General features: G+C 40.5%; 1 protein-coding gene across 1 annotated transcript in view; it reads left to right on the top strand.

The window, feature by feature from the left end:
• PLEKHA2 (pleckstrin homology domain containing A2) overlaps window positions 1-18,866 on the top strand; it is a 128,313-nt gene that overhangs the window by 898 nt on the left and 108,549 nt on the right. The window lies entirely within an intron of this gene.

Below are 18,866 nucleotides of genomic sequence, written 5' to 3'. Positions count from 1 at the left end.
GCTTGGGTGGGAACTCAGTGCACAGTTCGGGGAGTGGGATACCTGCCTTTCTGCTGGACCTCCGAAACTGTGCTTCTCGATGGAAGGCTACGAAGTGCCTTATCTAAACTTTGTGCCCTCCTTCCCAACCTCAGCGCCTGGTACAGTGTCTATCCATGGAGGCAGTTTAATGTTTGCTGAACGAAAGTCCTCCTCCCCCTACCTCGACCCATCCCCAGCTGCTTGGGAACGGTTCAGCTGCTTTTCTGCTGTCCAATCCTTCCTTAATCTACTACCTGTCCCTGCCCCACCCCCGTCCCCACTTGGGGCTCTGATCCCCAAGTAAGACGTTTCCGCAGCGGCTCTGGGGGCCCTGCTGAATGCATCTTTGCACCTCGTCTCAAGGACAGCCCAGGAATAGAATGGACAGCACCTTTCTTTCCTTAGGCCAACGGCTGTTCTCTTTCTCCCTCATTTGCCTTTCTTTTCCACTCCCCTACACATATCTGTAGAAACTCTCCCTCTGCCACAGGACTTCAGCACCCTGATCCTTTCAGAATAGCACTCTACAGTGAAGTAAGATGCCTGCGCACGTCCGGGGAGGCAAAAGAAGCAGCAGGGTCCAGCCACGGTCCTATCTGAGGGACTGGGACTGTTAGGGGTTGTGGTTCCAAGCCTCACATCATGTAATAGTGAATAACACACACACACACACACACACACACACACACACACACACACACACAGAGACCCCGATTTAATCTTTGCATAGCGCTTTAGATATATTACCTCACAACCACTCTGTGAGGTGGAGGGTTATCATTATCCCCATTTTATAGATATGGAAAAATCTATCAGGCTGGCACTTCCCTCTGTTGACTGGCCATTTTCAGTACACCCTCCCTCCCTTTCTCCAAGACTTTCCCTATGAAACTATATTTCCTTCCTATACTTCTTGAAGTGTTTGGGTACAGGATATCCCTATGATCTTGTTCCTCTCTCCTTCTTTCCAACATGGAACTAAAACTGCAGATTTGCATGGAATACAACTTATGAAAGAGAAGAGGAAAGAAAGGAAGGGAGGCAAGTGTGGCATGAAGTATAAAGGGCTTTGGATTTGAAGTCACAAGATCTGAATTGAAATTCCAGCCCTGCTTCTGATAACTGTGACTTTGGGCAAATCACTTCCCCATCTTTCTTTAGCTCTTCACTTCTGAAAAAATGATGGAGTTGGACTGACTGATTTCTAAGGCTTCTTACAATTAGTCATATTCCCTATGATCCTGCAGTATTGTGGGTTCAGTTAAAATATGCACTTGGCCTAGTCTCTGCTTTCCTGTCTGAGGTTGGGACTCTCAGAGTTGGAAGGGACCCTAGGTCATGTAGTACAATCCGTATCTGAGAGGCAACCTTGAGAGGTAATCATGCAGCCTCTACTTAAAGATCTACATGGATATGAAATTCCTGAGGCAGCTTATTTCACTTTTGGGCTGCCCACACCATAGGGAAATTTTCTTCTATTTCTGCCCTCTGAGGCCAAGGAGAACAAATCTAGCCCCTTCTTTATGTGATAGCCCTTCAGATAACATTCATCATATCTTTCCTTGATCTTCTCCATGTTAGCCATCCTCAGTTCCTTCAATGGAACCTTGTATACCATGGTTTTGGGTTCCCTCACCATCCTGGACACCTTCCTCCGTGTGTGTTCAAGCCTGTCAATGGTCTTCTTAAAATGGAGAACCCGTAACTAGATAAAATATATCTGATATACATATATTTTATATAGAGGGATCAATGAGACTGCCACCTCTTTCACCTTCTTCCTTTTCCTTTGCTTATATAGCCAGTTCCACAGACAGTATAGCAGAAGACTTGAAGACAGATGAATCTCCTTTCGGGATGCATTAAAGATGGGTCACCACCATGGTCAAACATTAAGTATCATGTACATGCTTATAGACATGTAGGCTTCCTTCAGAATTGAGTGTGTAGGCTTTTCCCTGGTGACTTAGCCTTTTGTACTTTTCTCAGATACTATGATCGGGTAGCCAGATCTTATTGAGATTTGCATTTCAAAGGTCACCTAGACCCATTATGTTATATCTTTTTGTCTCTTCCCACTTTTGTTTTTTTGAGGCTAACCAGAATAGGTACATGTACTCCATGAGAATGTTCATGGGATTATTAGTGCTGAATTTAGCTAGTATGATTGTTCTCCCTCCTCATCTTTTCAGCAAGCCACCTCCATGTTGTCATTTTCCTCTTGGCTTGGAAACTTTCATTTGTTTAAATGTTAGTTTTATGAAGGATTCTGTAAACCCTTCTTTTCTTTCTCTTGGCATTTTTCTTGTTCTTGTTCTTTCCTTTGAGTAAGCGTAAATGGAAGTAGATGTACATACTCCTGTCATGCTGCCATAGTGGACTGAGCCTCCAAGCAGTAGGCCCAGACCTGCCAGTATGAATTCTGGAGGTATGGGAAATGTTGGGAGAGGTATGAGTCCTTGTAGGTGGCTCAGGAAGGAGAGAATGAGGCTCTGAAAAGTGGAGAGTAATGTGGGATAGTGGAAAGGGGGTGTCAGCTTGGAGTAACCTGACTTCAATGCTATTGTGTTGTCTGAGTTTCCTCAATTTTTAAAGTGTAAAATGCTAATACTTGTACTATCTTCCTTACAGGGTTGGGGATAAAGCGCTTTGCCAAGAATTAATGCTAAACCTTCCCAACCCATCATTCTAACTTGTAGCATATCTTATCAAGCATTATTACTGTGCAACCCCCAGAGGACCTGTGCTAGGTAATCTGCTTTGGTTAAGCATCCAGTTTGCATTGTGTTTATTTCCTGAGTGTCCAGGTAATCTGACAGGTGGGTCTTTGTCTCCGTGGGTGGAGGCAATTTTAAACTGCTCCTCTGAGACCATCTTCTCTTTGCATATTTAGGATGCTGTAGAGCTCTGAGGGGCTTGGCAGAATAGTTTATGTGATCTGGGCAGGGCAGGGCAGGGCAGGGCTGGGATGGGGTGGGGCTGGGGCTGGGCTGCTGCTGCTGCCTCCCCTCAGCTCCTCGGCAAAGAGTGCAAGTGGTTTTGATTACCTCACTTGGCATTTCCTATTTTGCCTTACTGAGCTACATGAGTCTGTGTTCATCTGCTGAGTTAGACTTTAGGATGAGAGGAAGCAAGCAGGAGAAATAAGATACAGGATATGACCTGCCCAAACTCCGTGCTTCTCTTCTACTGAAATCCAGTGCTGGGTGCCATAGATCATATGATTGTACCTTTCAGGATGAAAAAAATCTTAGAGATCTAATCTAGCCCCCTCAGAAGAGAAGCTGTGACGTGTCTAAGGTTTTGGAGCTAGTAAGTGTCTAAAGCAGAACTTGAATCCGTGGCTTCCAGATATGAAGCCTATCACACCATGCACGACACCATTCTCCATCTGGGGGACAGGTTGTTTGGGGGTGGAGTGGGAGGGATGGGTCTTGTGTACTCAGACAGAAGTACCTCTGTTGTTGCCCTGAGGAGCACAATGTGCTGGTAAAAAGGCAGGATTTGGAGTCAGAGAACCTGAGTTGGTTCTGCTGTTTGTTGCTTTATTTCCTTGGACCTCAGTTTTCTCATCTGTATGAAGGAGTTGGTGTGTGTGTGTGGGGGGTCCCTTCCAAGTTTTTGATTCTGTAACCTTAGATGGCTTCTCAACCTGGGCTCATCCACAAAAGGAAGATTTTGGAGCTGGGGGTGTGTCTGTGAACTTTATTCAATGTCATCTTTATTTCAATGTCATTGAAATTTCTTTGTAATGCCCAGCTTTTAAAGATGCTCTACTGTGAAAGGGCCCATAGGCTTCACCAGACTTCCAAAGGAGTCCATGATAGAAAAAAAAGTTAAGAACCTCTGATCTAGTCCAACAAATTCTCTGAGTTTGTTCCTTATCTGTAAAAGAAGGGGAAATGGGATTTGCCCTATCTATTACATAGTAAAATAGCAGAGCCTGGTTTTGAAGCCACTTCTATTTTTTGAGCCCCTCAGGATTAAGTGACTTGTCCAGGTTCATACAGTTAGTGAGTGTTGGAGGTCACATTTGAACTCAAATCTGCCTGATTTGAGGGCCAGAGCTCTATCCACTGTGCTACCTAGCTACCCCCAAACTCCACGCTTTTTCTACTCAACCACACTCAAAGGACCTGAGTTGACTCTCACTTTCCCTTCATTCCATATTATCTTTGCCTCCTTTGTGATTTCTGGGTTCCATATATAACTTGTTCCATGTGAGCTCCTTGAAGGTAGAGACTTTTTGCTTTTCTTTGTTTCCCCAGTGTCCCAAGGTGCAGTGCCTGGTACAGAATAGGCTCTTAATGAATCTTTATTGATTTTGGGTAAGTCACCTTTCCTATTCAGTCTCAGTTTCTTCATGAAAAAATGAATGAATGAAAAAGCATTTATTAAGTTTAATATCTACTATGTCCCAGGCACTGTGCTATGGGATACAAATAAAAAAAGAAAGTCTTTGCCCTCAATTTTTTTTTTTAAAATAAGTTTTATTTTTTGTTATTCTGAACTTGACAAACACCAACAAATAGAAACATTTCCATATGAAAGAACAGAAAGCTTTTGTATATGAAACCATGAATCTCTGTGATATGCAACTAGGTTTTTTTTTTTAAAGTATAAATTTAACATGTCAGTTTCAAAGATGCCTACTTATTTGTCTCCCTCTGAAATTCCTTTAACAATTTTTAAAATAATGCTTTAATGACCCTTGTTTCTTCTCTCTTTTTTTTGCATCATTTATCACTCCCCTATTGTCCCCCCCACCCTGAATTTTCTTTAAGAACTCCCTTGAAACAAAATAAACATAGTTAAGCAAAAGAAGTCCATCTACAGGTTGGCCATGTCTGATAATATACATCTCTTTCTGCAACTCAAGTATATCTCTTTTCTGTCAGGAGAGGGTTAGCATGCTCTTCCTAGTTTTGTGACTCTGGGCAATTCCCTTAACCTCTGCTTGCCTCAGTTTCCTCGTCTATTAAAATTGGGATAATAATAGTATTTACTTCCCAAGGTTCTGAGGATCAAATGAGATAGTAATTGTAAAGCACTTACTACAATGCCTGGCACATAGTAAGTGATATATAAATAACAGCTTATTATTAATCAGAATTCTTAAGTCCTTCAGAGTAGTTTTTCACCACAATGTTATATTCATTATGTAAATTGTTCTACTCTTTTTGCTCTGCAGAGGAGGTTCATACAAGTCTTTCTGGATTTCATCAAATCTGTGCCTTTGTTTCTTTTTTTCCCCCAAATTTATTAATTTATTCGTTTTCAGTTTTCAACAGTCACTTCCATAATTTCCAAATTTTCTCTCCCTCTCTCCCTGCTCCCTCCCCCCACCCTCCCCAAGATAGCGTGCAATCTTATATGGGCTCTACGCGTACATTCTTATTAACCACATTTTCACATTAGTCATGTTGCATAGACTTTTCTTCATTTCTTACAGAGCAACCATATGCTACTACATTCATAGACCATAGTAGGAGCTTTCATTGTAATGGGTGTAGAAGCGGTGGCCAAGAAAGGGAGTTTTGGTCTGGGGAATCATGGAGATTGTAGGCAGATGGCAAGGTTACTGGGGTGGAAGGCTCAATGAGATTTGAAGCAGAGTATGTTTGGAGGCCGGTAGGGTTTGTACTCCTCAAGGCAGTGATTCCTGTCTTGCTCTTCCCCCCTTCCAAAGCTAAGTGGATTGACTTCTAGTAACTGGGGTAGGGAGGCGGTATAGGAATATATTCTATGTTCAATGGGAAGTGCTCGAAGATGGCGTCCTGTGAATGGCTGGATGGAATTTGAATCACATTCTGATCAAATGAAGGGGTTGGATTAGATTATCTTTCAGATGCTTTCCAGCTCTAGCAATCTGGTTCTATGAATACTTTTGGAAGAGTTTCTTGGGATTTATTTGCATCTTTAGTTGCCCTATTCCCATTTTAGTTTTAGGTCTTTCCAATCTTTGGGAGGTTATCTTTTTTACCTTGAAAATTATTTTCATTGTGAATCAATAAGTATTTAGTAAGTGCTTATTTGCATGCCAAGCACTAGAAATGTAACAATCTCAAAAGGAAAAATCTCCTGAATAAAGACCAATGTAACCATATGGTTGGAACTAGTTTTATTTTTTAAAAAGAATTTATACTTTTTACTTAAAAATAGTGACTTATTTGCTCTTGTCCCATTCTGATATATTTTGTCTATGCCTATGTGTAAAGCTTTGTGGATTTTTTTTTTTAATCTAATTGTTATTGGTTTATACTGAAAGGAATATTGGATCTAGATTCAAAGAACCTGGGTTGGGACCCTATCTCTGCTGCTTACTAGTTATTAAGAAATGCTTGGGGGCTTCTCATTATTTGAGTCTTCACATTGTGGCCCCTGAACCCCATGATACCATCTCAGCTCAAGTCCTAAGCTCTGGGCTTTTTTGCTTCAAGTGTGTGGGCCTGGGAGGGGGCCCAGCTGAGATAAAGGAGGGAGGGAAGTAAGGACCTCCTGGCCCACATCTTCCTTTCAGCTCTTGAGAAACATAATAGTTGACATGCAAAGTTCAGACAGGCTGTCCCAACAGATTATACCCAAATTTGGCCAACAAATGACTGGGTGGCTCCTCACTGTTACCAGACTCCTGACGAGTCATCTACTATATGGAGTTTTAGGGACCCTTCCCGTGGAGGCTGATTCATTTTTTTAACGATTTTTTAAAAAATGATTAATAGTATTTTATTTGAGGAGGCTGATTAATTAAGCAGGGGGGTCTGGGTAATGTTAAACTTTACAATAATGTAGCCAAGGATTTTTTTCACATTCTAATTCTTTGTTTTACCCTTTTGAAGTGTAGAATTCTAGAGCTTTTAAGATATAAAGGTTAAAAAAGTAAAGTAATAAAAAGAAGCATCTGTTTAGAGTAAATGAAGAAGCCAGTTCAATTTATGCCAAACCCACTTTATAGTCTGTGATCTGTGTGTTGATTGAAGGCCTCTTTTAAGACCTGTCCTATATGTATGAGATGCATACAGCCCTAAGAAGGATAAGCATATAGGTATATATAAGGGTATAGCTTGGTACTCCCAATCAGCATGCATATGCAATGTTCAACTGTCTTAAATTTTTTTTTACCACCTTTGACCACACTAACCAGGGGTTCTTCTACTTCCTCTTGACCCAACTACTGATGCTCAAAGAGCAAGAGCACATGCAAATTGGGAAAAAACACTCAAGAGTTCAGTGAGCACTCCCTACCTCAATATTTAAGGTCCACCAGCATTGGCTTCCACCTTCCCCATGCAACTTTAGGTACCACAACTCATCAGCATGGATCCTCCATTCTAGACAGCCTGTTCACCTTATCATCCCCTCACATGTCATCCTCATCTTTTTTTTTCCTCTCCTGGAATTCTTTCCTTATTTGTATCATGAGAAGAGTGCTATGATGAAATTCTAGGAGATGTGAATGCCAGTCTCAGCTCTGCTTTATCATTTTAGACAGATTGCTTTCCCTCTCTGTGAAGGGGATCACTTTCCTCTTGTGCTGGATTGGTATCCCTTCTAGTTCTGACCTTCTATGATTCTATAACTGTGAGCTGTTATCATTATTATTAATTATTGTTATTACATTCTCATCTTTATTCTGGATGGAGCTCAGATTGAAATGGCCTTGGGATAGGTCAGTATTCTGGTATTATTCTTTCATGCTTAGGATTCAGTAAATAGTTGTCTTAGTGGATAAAGTGATTGATTTTTTTTTTTTTTGTAACTGAATGAAGGAATTGGGATGCAGGATCACCCTCCGTCAGCTTACTGAAACTGTAATTCTAGTAGCTGAGAGGATTGCAGGGGTAACATGTACTTTCTAAGTTATCACATTTTGATTTCTTCTGCTAGGTTTCTATATTATTGTAAGCTTTTCATCCGATATGGTGTGGAGGTTATGAAAGTTTGGTATGGCAACATCTGTTAAAAACAGTCAATTTTTTTGTGGGTTATATTATGTCTGGGTGATTATGGTCAATTATCTGGGATAATGCTTTTGTTTCAATACAGCTGATTTGTTGAGTTCTCAAGGATACCTTGAAGTTTGTATTTGCAGTACAGAGTTTTGCTGTCTTTTATTGAAGACTGTCAAGCCTATCCATGGCCTATAATCTTGGCCATTTGATTATATCTTTCCAGGTTTTTGGTAGTTGCTAAATATCTGCAACCTCCAGGAATATGCTGTATGGTTTCCACTGCTTCCTTGCAGAGTTTACAGGATTGCTCTGTTAGGACTTTTTGAGAATGATCTTTCTCTAGTTTCTGTTAGCCATGACCTAATCCTGCAGTGCTCCCCTGAACCTCTCTTTTTCTAATAACAAATGGACTTGAGGCAGTCATTTACATGCTCAGTGCTTCTTGTCACTAACTGAATTGGTGGAAGGCCTTTCTTGGATCTTAGCTGTTTCCTAGACTCCATTTGGAGGTAGTCCAGTGACATTCAGTAACTCTAGTAGCAAATGTCTGTTGTCAGCCTTTACTGTTTCTTTGGGAAGTAATGTCTGTTTATTTGGGAAATATTTCTGTAAATTTTCAACCTATCAGTGTTCTTTATTTTTGAGAAGAAAGTGTTCATTTTTTTTTTTTAGCTACCTTGGAAGATCTGAGTTAATATTAACATTCCTCTCATTTTTATCATCTTTTTCAATTGACTTCAGCTAAAATCAGTTCTGGGAAAAGTAGATATCTTATTATTACTCTTTTCTATTTAATGTTCTGTGGGCAAAATAACTGCTTTTTTTGTAACTGAATTCGGATGTAAATTCATCTTCTGCAGGCTTACTGAAAGCATCTTTGGATCAACTGTAATAGCCAACAAGAAGCAGGAATAATATGTAGCTCATCCTGTTCCCACATCATTTTAATTTCCTTCACCAGGCCTTTCTGTTTGGAAAGCTTTTAATTCCATGTAGCTTGCAGATTATGAATATTTGATACTGCAATAGCTATTAAAAACATTGTTCTTAAATTTTTATAGATCAGTGTTATATTCTGGCAACTGTGGGCAACAGTTGTATCTGAAATATTGTTCTGATTCTGGTACAGTTTATTTATTGAATTCTCAAGGATATTTTGAGGTATTTGTAAGTATGGAGTTTTATTATCTGCTGGTTTATGAAAGATAGTGAGTTACTGGTTTATAATTCTAGTCACTGGATCATGTCTTGCTTAGGTATTTTATCCTTTTACAACCTGCAATTATGTGTTACTAGTTTCTACCATTTTCTTTCATATAATCTGAATTGATCAATAAGTCTGGGTCTCTTAAGAATAAGCCATTTGTAATTTTTTTGTGGTGATAACCAGATCCTAAATTGTTATCATACAAACCTCCATTTCTATGAGTTAGCCATTTGTTCAAAATTTCTTTGCTACATGCTAAGTTCATGTGGATGTCACTCATGGATAGTATTTTGGGATCAGTTATTAGACTTTAGGCATTTCGTAGGCTTCATCTCAAAAGAAATAATTTTCAGTTAGATTTGACAAATACAGTGGTGGGTACATATTTGTTAGCCTTCACTATCACTTGATGAAATGCTATTGCTTTGTTCCCAGAGTATTTCTGTACATTAATAATTTGCTTATTGTGTGCTCTGAGAACATCTATCAATCTTCTTTTTCAGTTTGGATGATGAAATGTTCTTCTTTCTGTACCTGCCTTAGGTTGATGTTAATATTATACCAATTTTTGTGAGCACACTTTAGAAATCTTGTCATTTTTGTTACTATTACATTTTTAGCTCAAATACAATTCAGTTTAAAAATATTTAAAGCATCTACTATGTTCAAGTGTAGCATCCACTCTAGATTACCTTTCCCAACTTAATTTGCATTATCAGAGTTCACATGGTCAGATAGCAGCTGAACTGGGATTAGAACTCTGGTTATCTGACTCCAAATCCAATTCTATTTCTGCTGTGTGTTTGCTGAATTGATCTATAGACTGTCTTCCCTTGAGGAAGGAACTTTCTTACTTGGGTGGAAACATAAGTGGTATTCAGTAGGCCCTTGATAAATGTTTGTTCATTAATATGAACTTTAGTGTACATAGCTAAGATGATCTTGTTAGTTTTTCACAGGTTTCTCCATGCATTTTGAGTTTAGTGCCCTAAGAAAGTAGATTACACATAATAAATTATAAATGCTGTGGTATAGGCACTCTTGTTAATCAGGAGTGATTCTGACCACCTAAGAAGTTGAAACAAGTTTACTGTATAGTAGGTCACATTTACATTATGATTCACAAGTGTTTTCCTTTACTATAAAGTTTCTAAATTAGGTAGCAAAGTGGTTTTCTTATTTTGTAAGGGAGGAAATTAAGGCCAGATCACACAGCTGGTGAATGGCAGAACCAGGACTCAAACCCAGGTTTTTTGATTTCCAAGCCTAGTGTATTATCCACTGTGCCACATGGCTTATAGACTGTGAGCCCCTTGAGGTCAGGGAAAATTTAAGTTTTGCCTTTGTATCCCTAATGACTGGCACACAGTTAGGTGCTTTAATAAATGCTTATGGATAGCAAAAAAAAATGATACTGTTGCTTGGAAGTCTCCGCCTAGTATGTTCCTACCCCATATCAGTTAACCAGTGAACACAGTTTTTATAGTTATTGTTTAAAAGGTAGAACAAAGACAGAAGTGTAAAACATCTCTCCCCAGTCTGGAGGGTACACTATCCCTCTTACACACATACAGGGTCCCTGGAGAAAGTGGACTCAAACTTGAAGACAAAGCAACACTAAAGCACCCATGGAGGAAACTTTTTTTTGTCTTAGGAGCATCTCTTGCCTTGGGAGTTCTTGTCTTTCTTTGTAGAATCCCTACCAAATTCACTTCTAGGTGTGGCATAACCCCCAAGTTGTTCCCTTTCTCAGCTGGACTGACTCCTTGAAGGATGAAGGGTCTCAGGTACTAGGTCAGCATATTGCTTCCAATGGTCAAGAAGTCACTTCTCAGGTACTGTTGCTACCAGCTCCGGTGGTCTTTGCTACCGACTGGGAACCCTGGTGGATCTTCTGACTTTTTGAAGTTCACAAGTTCATAACTTGATTCATTTCATCTTTGGATACTCCTTCACCTAAGATCAAGAAAGAATAAATTCAAAGAAACAGGCACCATGTATTCAGGGACACATGGCAGGCAATAGGGTGGGAAGATAAGGTAGCTTAAGCTGCTGTTCCTTCCCCAAGCCAGATTCTCCTCATCCCCCTTACTCAAAAACTATTGGGGAAGAGAGAAGGACAAAAAAGGATGGCACCACCACATAGCACCAGCTCCCCTCAGTCACTTGTGTCTAGAAGAACATTCCACATGTTGGACTGGAACCAACTTCTCTTTGACCACCCCCAATCCCCAATTACACAAGGAAATATTCTGAGGGAAAGTTCTAATATAACACAAGTTCTAGTGGTTCTTGCCCATCAACCACTTGGTAAGTTGGGAGATTGGGAGGACATACCATTTCCCATCTCTGTGTCTTCTGTGTGTTGAGCTCTCTGAGGGTAGAGATTTAGAATTTTGTTCATTTTGTGTGTTTACAATGACAATAAGAACTCCTTGTAGTTTCTTCCTTCTGACCTCCTGTCCTTAGACTCTCTGCTCTCATCTCTTTGTATTTGCTCCCATGAGAATTTTAAAAATATAGTGGTATTGTAATCACTAGGTAATAGATGCTCTCAGACTTCCTTATTTATAGTTCTTGGCTTGTTTTCAGGGATTTGTTCTGAAATAGCCTATGACTTTTGGGGCGGTACAATTAGCCGTCCTCCACAGACCCGGTGGATCGGTCCACTTCTCTTCCCTCTGCCTCCTCTCCCCCCTCCTATGTGCATCATCTCCACCCCCATCCTGTACATTGTAGGCAGCAGCTGAGTGAATTCACTTTTGCTCTCCTCTACTGCTTCAAATTCAGACTGGCTGTGTTTCAACCTCTTTTATTTGGTGACATCATTTCCTGACCAACTTTCTCTAGCTAGAGATTAGCAGCTTCCTTGAAGTATCCCCTTTGCCCATAATCAAAGCCACTGTCCCTAACTCCTGTCCCGTAACATCTACGTATTGGTCTAAAGTTTGCAAAGTACTTTCCTCCTGGGAGGAGGAGTTAGATAGTGAAAGTATTGTTGTCCCTACTTTACAGGCAAAGAAACTGAGGCTCTAAGATGTAACCCAAGGTCACATAACCAGGGCATTTCTCAATCCAGTCTACTGACTCAAGTTCAGTGCTCTTTCTGTTATATGGTTGTTGGGATGTACTCATTTACTGTATTGTGTTGCCAATCAGGAAAACGTGCTGGATATAAATTTAAAAAGTGGTTTGTGTGTTGAACATGAGACCATAAAAGTATACAATCTTCATTTTGGAAGTAACTTCAGAATCTGAACCTCACCTGGGTTAGTATGGTTTCAGTAGGACATTTCTTTTCTTTTTACTGTTTGCTACTTTCTCCCTTCCAGAAATTTTACAGTTTCCAAGCCTGATACTTCTTAGCTGTATGACTTTGGCCTAGTACTCACATTCTCTGAACCTTAGTTTCTTCATCCATAAAATGAGAATATTTGCATTACTTTCCTTACAGGGCACCCAGGCAAACCTTAAAGTTATATAGAAATGTAAGCTTCTTCTGTTATTCTCTGCCTCCTTAAATTAGGCTCTGATAATCCAGGGTGCTATAGCAGAGAACTGGAGTGTGTAAACTACCCCCACTTTATTGATGGTAGAGATAGTTCTGGTTTCCATTAATTACTTATATTTCTATCTGTTGAGTTTCCAAATCTAATGCCTGGTCCCCTAGAAAGGAAATAGTGCAGAGGGCCATCCTTGGTGTCCCTAGCACCTCAGGGCCTCCTTTCTTCATCTTTGCCAAGTCACAGGGTATCTCTGAGTCCAGAGGCTTGAACATCTTTTCAGGAATGTGGAGATGAACATCTAGGCATTTTGCTCACGCCGCTTAGAATGTCCTTTTCCTCTCTCTCCCCTTGTTGAATTCCTAGAATCATAGACTCTTGGCATTGGAAGGTGCCTTAAATATCAACTAGTTTTCAGGTGAAGAACAAAGGTCCCTAAAGAGGTAAGAACCTACCCAAAGTCACACAGCTAATAATGGCAGAGCAGAGACTCAAAATCACCTCCTCTGACTCCAGTTTCCTCTTTCTTCCTTTGAAACTCATCTTGCATGCAAAGGCCAAATCGTCCCTCAAACCATCTCCAATTTCCCCTGGTTAGTGTCCAGGATCTCACAGAGTCCTGTTTAGTACCTCTTTTTGGTCTCAGGACCCCTTTACAATCTTAAGAATTGTTGAATACCCTCCCCCAAAGAACTTTGGTTGATACAGATTTTTATCTATTGTGATTTACACTATAAGGCATTAAAATATCTTAGTATTATTATGAAAATATTTTGACTTCTGCAAACCCCTGAAAGGTTCTGGGGACTGCAATTAGTCCCTGGAACATAATTTGAAAATCACTGGACCAGACTGTAAGGTTCATGAGGGCAGGGCCATTTTCTTATCTAAATTTTGTACCTCCCTCAGTGACTAATATCTTGTACCTTCCTCAGTACTACGCACATTGTAGGAAGCAGCAAACCTCAAACTATATACGTGGCCTGCTCTGAAGGCTGTCGAGATAAAAAAACTTTGTGGGAGCTCCTACACTCTCCAGGCTGCTTGGGAACTTGTGCTATTGAGGGGATGGCATTTACTGGACTGAAAGCTGCCAAGCCCAAGAGTCTAGAGAGAGCTTTAACTTAGACATGGCTCATTGTTTATGTTTTGCTTTTTCAATGTTCAGGAAGAGGTTGAGAAATAAAGGCTCATCTGCAAGGCCAGCCCTCAGCCAGATTGTGACAGAGGTGAATTTTGCCTTTGGCAGGCTTCCTACTTTTCTTTTCAGTGCCCTGGCACCCTATAATAAAAATAGCTCACGTTTAAGTACTTTCCTCACAAGAGCCTTGTAAGGTAGATAGTCCAAATTGTTGTCCCTATTCTACATGTGAAACCGCGACTCAGAGAGGTCATGAGACTTGTCCAAGGTTCCATAGCCCCCAAAAGAGGTGGTTTATAGCAATAGAAAGCAGCAAACTCCTCTGAAGACTGTCTAGATACAGGCTTTAGTAAGTGGTAGAGCTGGGACTCCAACCCAGGTAGGTAGGCCTCCTGGCTCCAAGACCAGCATTCCTTCCACTAACCCACTGAACTATTTACTGAGATGTTATAGCAAGAACAGAAAGAAAAAACATCTTCCTTGTGAAATAATGCTCATCTATCTGGTGTTTATTCCTTACTCTCCCACTTATTTGAGATTGAATTCTCTTAGGTTATTCAGTCTTTAAGGCATTAACTGGGAAAAAAATTTGACTTCTATAGGTATGTGGATTATTCAAAGAATTATGGAATCATGGGATGTGAGAACTGGGAGAGACCTTAGAGATTATCTGGTCCAGGGGTATCAAACACAAATAGAAACTTAGAAAACCACTGATTAACGTTATCTCTACTGTATGATATTTTTATTTTGTTAAACATTTCCCAGTTACATGACAGTATTGCTGCCGATAGAGCGTTTGATACCTCTGATCCAACTGTCTCATTTTACAAATGTGGAAAGTGGCCCAGAAAAGGGAGACGACTTGCCTCTGGTCTCATAGCTATTTAAGAGCGGAACCGGGACTCCAAGCTTAACCTTGACTCTGAGCCGATGCTCTTTCCAGTCTATCAATGGCAGAAGACATATGTGGTGGGTGAAGGCACCATGCTTATTTAAGTGTGAAAGGTGTTTGGGAATAGGTATCTTTAGAGTGCCCCTTGAATTATACCAATGAGGGAGGATGCCTGGAAATAATGAGATTTTAAATGTCTTACATAGAGAATGTCTAGGATGTGTCTAGATAGATTGTACAGACTTGGTGGTTAGAATTTTAAGTGTGGATTAGGGGAAGAAAGAATGAAAATGTTTGCATGTAATAGTGGATCTTTAAACTTAGAGTGAGAGTTTCTCTTGTTATACTAGATGCTAAATTATTTTTTCTTTTCAATCAACAAACATCTATTAAGTTCTCTTTTGTACAGAACACTTATTTTAGGTTGGGAGGGATGTCCTCCCTTCATGGAGCTGGTTGGGTAGGTTGATAAGATACACACATAGGTAACAAATAATACCGAGTGCTATATGGTAAGTTCATTAGAGAGAAAACAAGGTGTGTGAAGTCTAATAGAGAAGATTGAAACTGAAGATGGTGAAAAGTTTCAAAGAGGAGATAGGATAGCTAGGTGGCATGGTGGAAAGAATACTAACCTGGAGTCAGGAAGATATGAGTTCAAATCTGGCCTCAGACATAGCTATGTGACCCTGGGCAAGTCACTTAGCCCTGTTTGCCTTAGTCTCCTCATCTGTAAAATGAGCTGGAGAAAGAAATGGCAAATCACTCCAGTGTCTCTGCCAAGACCACCCCAAATGGGGTCCCAAAAAGTCGGACACAACTGAAATGACTAAACCATAATAACTAATAGATGAGTAAGAATTCAATAAATGAAGGGAAAAAGGAAATTCCAGTTTTAGAGGTAGGAAAGTCCTCAATTTGGAGTTCAAATAAACTTTGGGTTCAAATCCCTGCTCTACTGTTTACTTCCTGAATGACCACAGATAAATCATTTTAGCTCTCCAGGTCTCAATTTTCTGATCTATAAAATGAGGTGATTGGATCAGATGATCACTATAGTGTCATCTTATTCTACGTTTTTTTGATAGCTGGTTATCTTAAGAGGAATCCAGTTTGGCTGGAGAGTAGAATGAGCACAGGGGAGCGATAGGAGAGAGACTGAAAAGACTGAGCAGGACTAGATTGTGGAGGACTTTCCATGTCAGGCAAAGAAGTTGGGTGTTTACTTGGTAGGTGATAGGGAGCCCCTTAAGATTTTTGAGCAGAGAATTGGTTAGAACTATATGTATGAAAGGCCAGTTATAAAGGGGCTTTGCATAGAGTAGATCTTGAGGTTTGATTCCAACTTTACTAACTTCTTCCCTCCTATGCATATACCCTAAATTGTTTTAAAGATGATAGTGTGTTTAAATAAAATTAAGACTGGGGCTTTTTGGAGTAGGAAAAGTAGTCACAGAACAGACTGGGATATATGGAATGGGGGCAGTCCCATATTATTGCTTGCATGCCAATAGGGGATTTTATGGTATAAATGTGTATATTAGTGTCCTAGGTTTCTTCTAACCCTAAGGGTCAGGATACTTTTCTTAGTTCCTCCCATCCAATCCCAGTTTATACCAAATACTATGATAACTAGAAGAGAGTTTGGAAGTATTCTGCCCTGTCCCATCCTACTCCCACCCCCACTCCCACCCCAGGAACTAGACAAGGGTTTGGGAAAGGATAACAAGTTGAGAGGGCAGGGTGACAGATTTTTAAAAAATCTGTCACTCTCTTTTAATTACTCAGAGGCCAAGGTGATAAAGTGTCAACTAGAATGAACCAAGAGCAGACAGATGGTAGGGATGCCCTTATATAGTCTAGGCACCAGCTGAGTGAATTCACTCCTACTCTCTATACCCTAATCCCAATATGGATGTCTTTCAGGGAACTTCTTTTGGTGATACACAACAGAATATTTTAAAAAATGTTTTTATTGATCGCTTTTGTTTTTAATATACCCTAAATTTCCCTTTGAAGCCCTTGTCCCAGAGAGCCATATCTCTTATTTCTATTTAAAAAGAAAAATAAAAAAGAGTAAGAGAAAAAAACATGAGCAAATCTGGCTTCCAATCTTATCATTTCACTGAAACTGCTCTCTCCAAAGTTGCTAATGAGCTCTTTCTTGCTAAATCCAATGGTCTTATCTCACTCTTCATTCGCCCTGATCTTCCTGAGCACTGTTGATCTCTCTCTCTCTTCCTTGATGTTCTCTCCTTTAGAAGTGTTTTTTTGGGGGAGACACTCTCCCGGTTCTCCCCTACCTCTCAGACTGCTTCTTCTGTCTCCTTTGCTGGATCTGCCTCCAGATGATACCCTGTAACTAAAGCTGTCCCTCAGTAGTCTATCCTGGGCCCTCTTTTCTTCTCCTCTATATTTCTTCATTGGTGATCTCATCAGCTCCCATGAATCCAGCTCTGTTGATGATTCTCAAAACTACTTTTCCTGCCCCAATCTTTCTTCTGACCTCCAACTTCCCATCTCCAGCTACCTTTCAGATAACTCAAACTGAGTGCTCACTAGACATTTTAAACGCAATCAGTCCAAAACAGAACTCGTTGTCTTTCCCCCTAAACCCTCTTCCCTCTTACCTTCCCTGTTATTACAGAAGGCAACACCATCTTTCCTGTCACCCAGGGTCTCAGTTTAGGAACCATCTTCAATTCCTATCTTCCACTGCCATATCCAAGCTGTTGCCAAGGCCTGTCAATTTCACTTTTGCTACATCTCTCAAATATGCCTCCTTCTCTCCTTTAATACTGTCACTCTTCTGGTACAGGCCCTCATCACCTCACCCCTGGATTGTTATGGTCTTCCACTGGGTCAGCCTGCCTCCTATTTCTCCTCATTCTGATCCATCCTCCGTTCAACCATGAAAGTGATTGTCCTAAACTGAAGGTCCAGTCATGTTACCCTCTCCACTTAGTAAACCCCACTGGCTTCCTTTTGACTTCAGGAGCAAATACAAAATGCTCTGTTTGGCCTTAAAGCCTTTCACATCCTAGCCTCCTCTGACCTTTCCAGTCTTTTTATATTTTATTCCCTGACTGATGATCTTCAGTCTAGTGGCATTGTCCTCCTGGCTGGTTCTATGAACAAGACACTCTATCTCTTGACTCCAGGCATTTTTTCTGGTTGACCTCCATGCCTTCAATGTTCTCCCTCCTCTGTTCTGACTACTGATCTCCCTGACTTCTTCCCAGCCCCTCTTAATTTCAGTGCTTTCCCCTCTGTTGTTGTTTGCTGTTTTATCTTATATATAACCTGCTTCGTATACATTTGTTTACATGTTGTTTCTCCCATTAGATTGTGAACTTCTTGAGGGCAAGGATTGTCTTTTGCCTCTTTTTGTATCTCCACTGCTTAGCACAGGACCTGGCACACAGTAGGTGCTTAATAATTTGATTGATAAAAGAAGATCAATACATACATACTAAAAATAACAGACTTCAAATGCAATATTCCATGCCCATGAACCTCCCTCCTCTGCAAAGGAATTGGGGGAAGTGAACTTTCATATTTCTTCATTGGGGTCAAGCTTGTTTCTTGTAATTTTGCAACATTTTAAAAATTGCATGTAACAGAATCTTAACAAGGGCCTTGGGACCCCAAATTTGTTCATTATGAAGCCTGCTGAGCAGCATGTCCTGGCTCCATTGCTTGGTCAAATACACAGCCCTATCCCCCTGTTCCCCATTAAGTTCTCTTTCTGCAAAAGAACCATGCCTTCTCCCCTCACCCCCAGCTCCCACATCTCAAGTGAGTTTTATGATTCAGCTGCATCTAGGGATGCTCAAATAATTGAACAGTTTTTTGTTTTTTTTTCTGAGGAGGGGAGGAAATTGAGAGTAGAATCACATGTGCTTTTGGTGGACCTCACTCGCCTACAATGGAGCCTAGTGAATAAGAACCCTTATCTTTTTTGAGAGGAAAAGAAATTCACTTTCTCTGACCCCTGATTGGAGAACAAGAGAGAAATTAATCCATCCAGTCAGGCTTACAAAGTGAATTTGTTTAAAAATGGAAGTTAAATGAGGCATTATGGGTACTCTGGGCCTTTCCTCCCAAAGGGCATTTGCCCAGCCTCCTGTGGGATGATGTCACACTC

This window comes from Notamacropus eugenii, chromosome 1, assembly GCF_028372415.1.
Source record: "Notamacropus eugenii isolate mMacEug1 chromosome 1, mMacEug1.pri_v2, whole genome shotgun sequence".
Taxonomy (NCBI): Eukaryota; Metazoa; Chordata; class Mammalia; order Diprotodontia; family Macropodidae; genus Notamacropus; species Notamacropus eugenii.
This window is presented reverse-complemented; position numbering and strand designations above follow the sequence as displayed.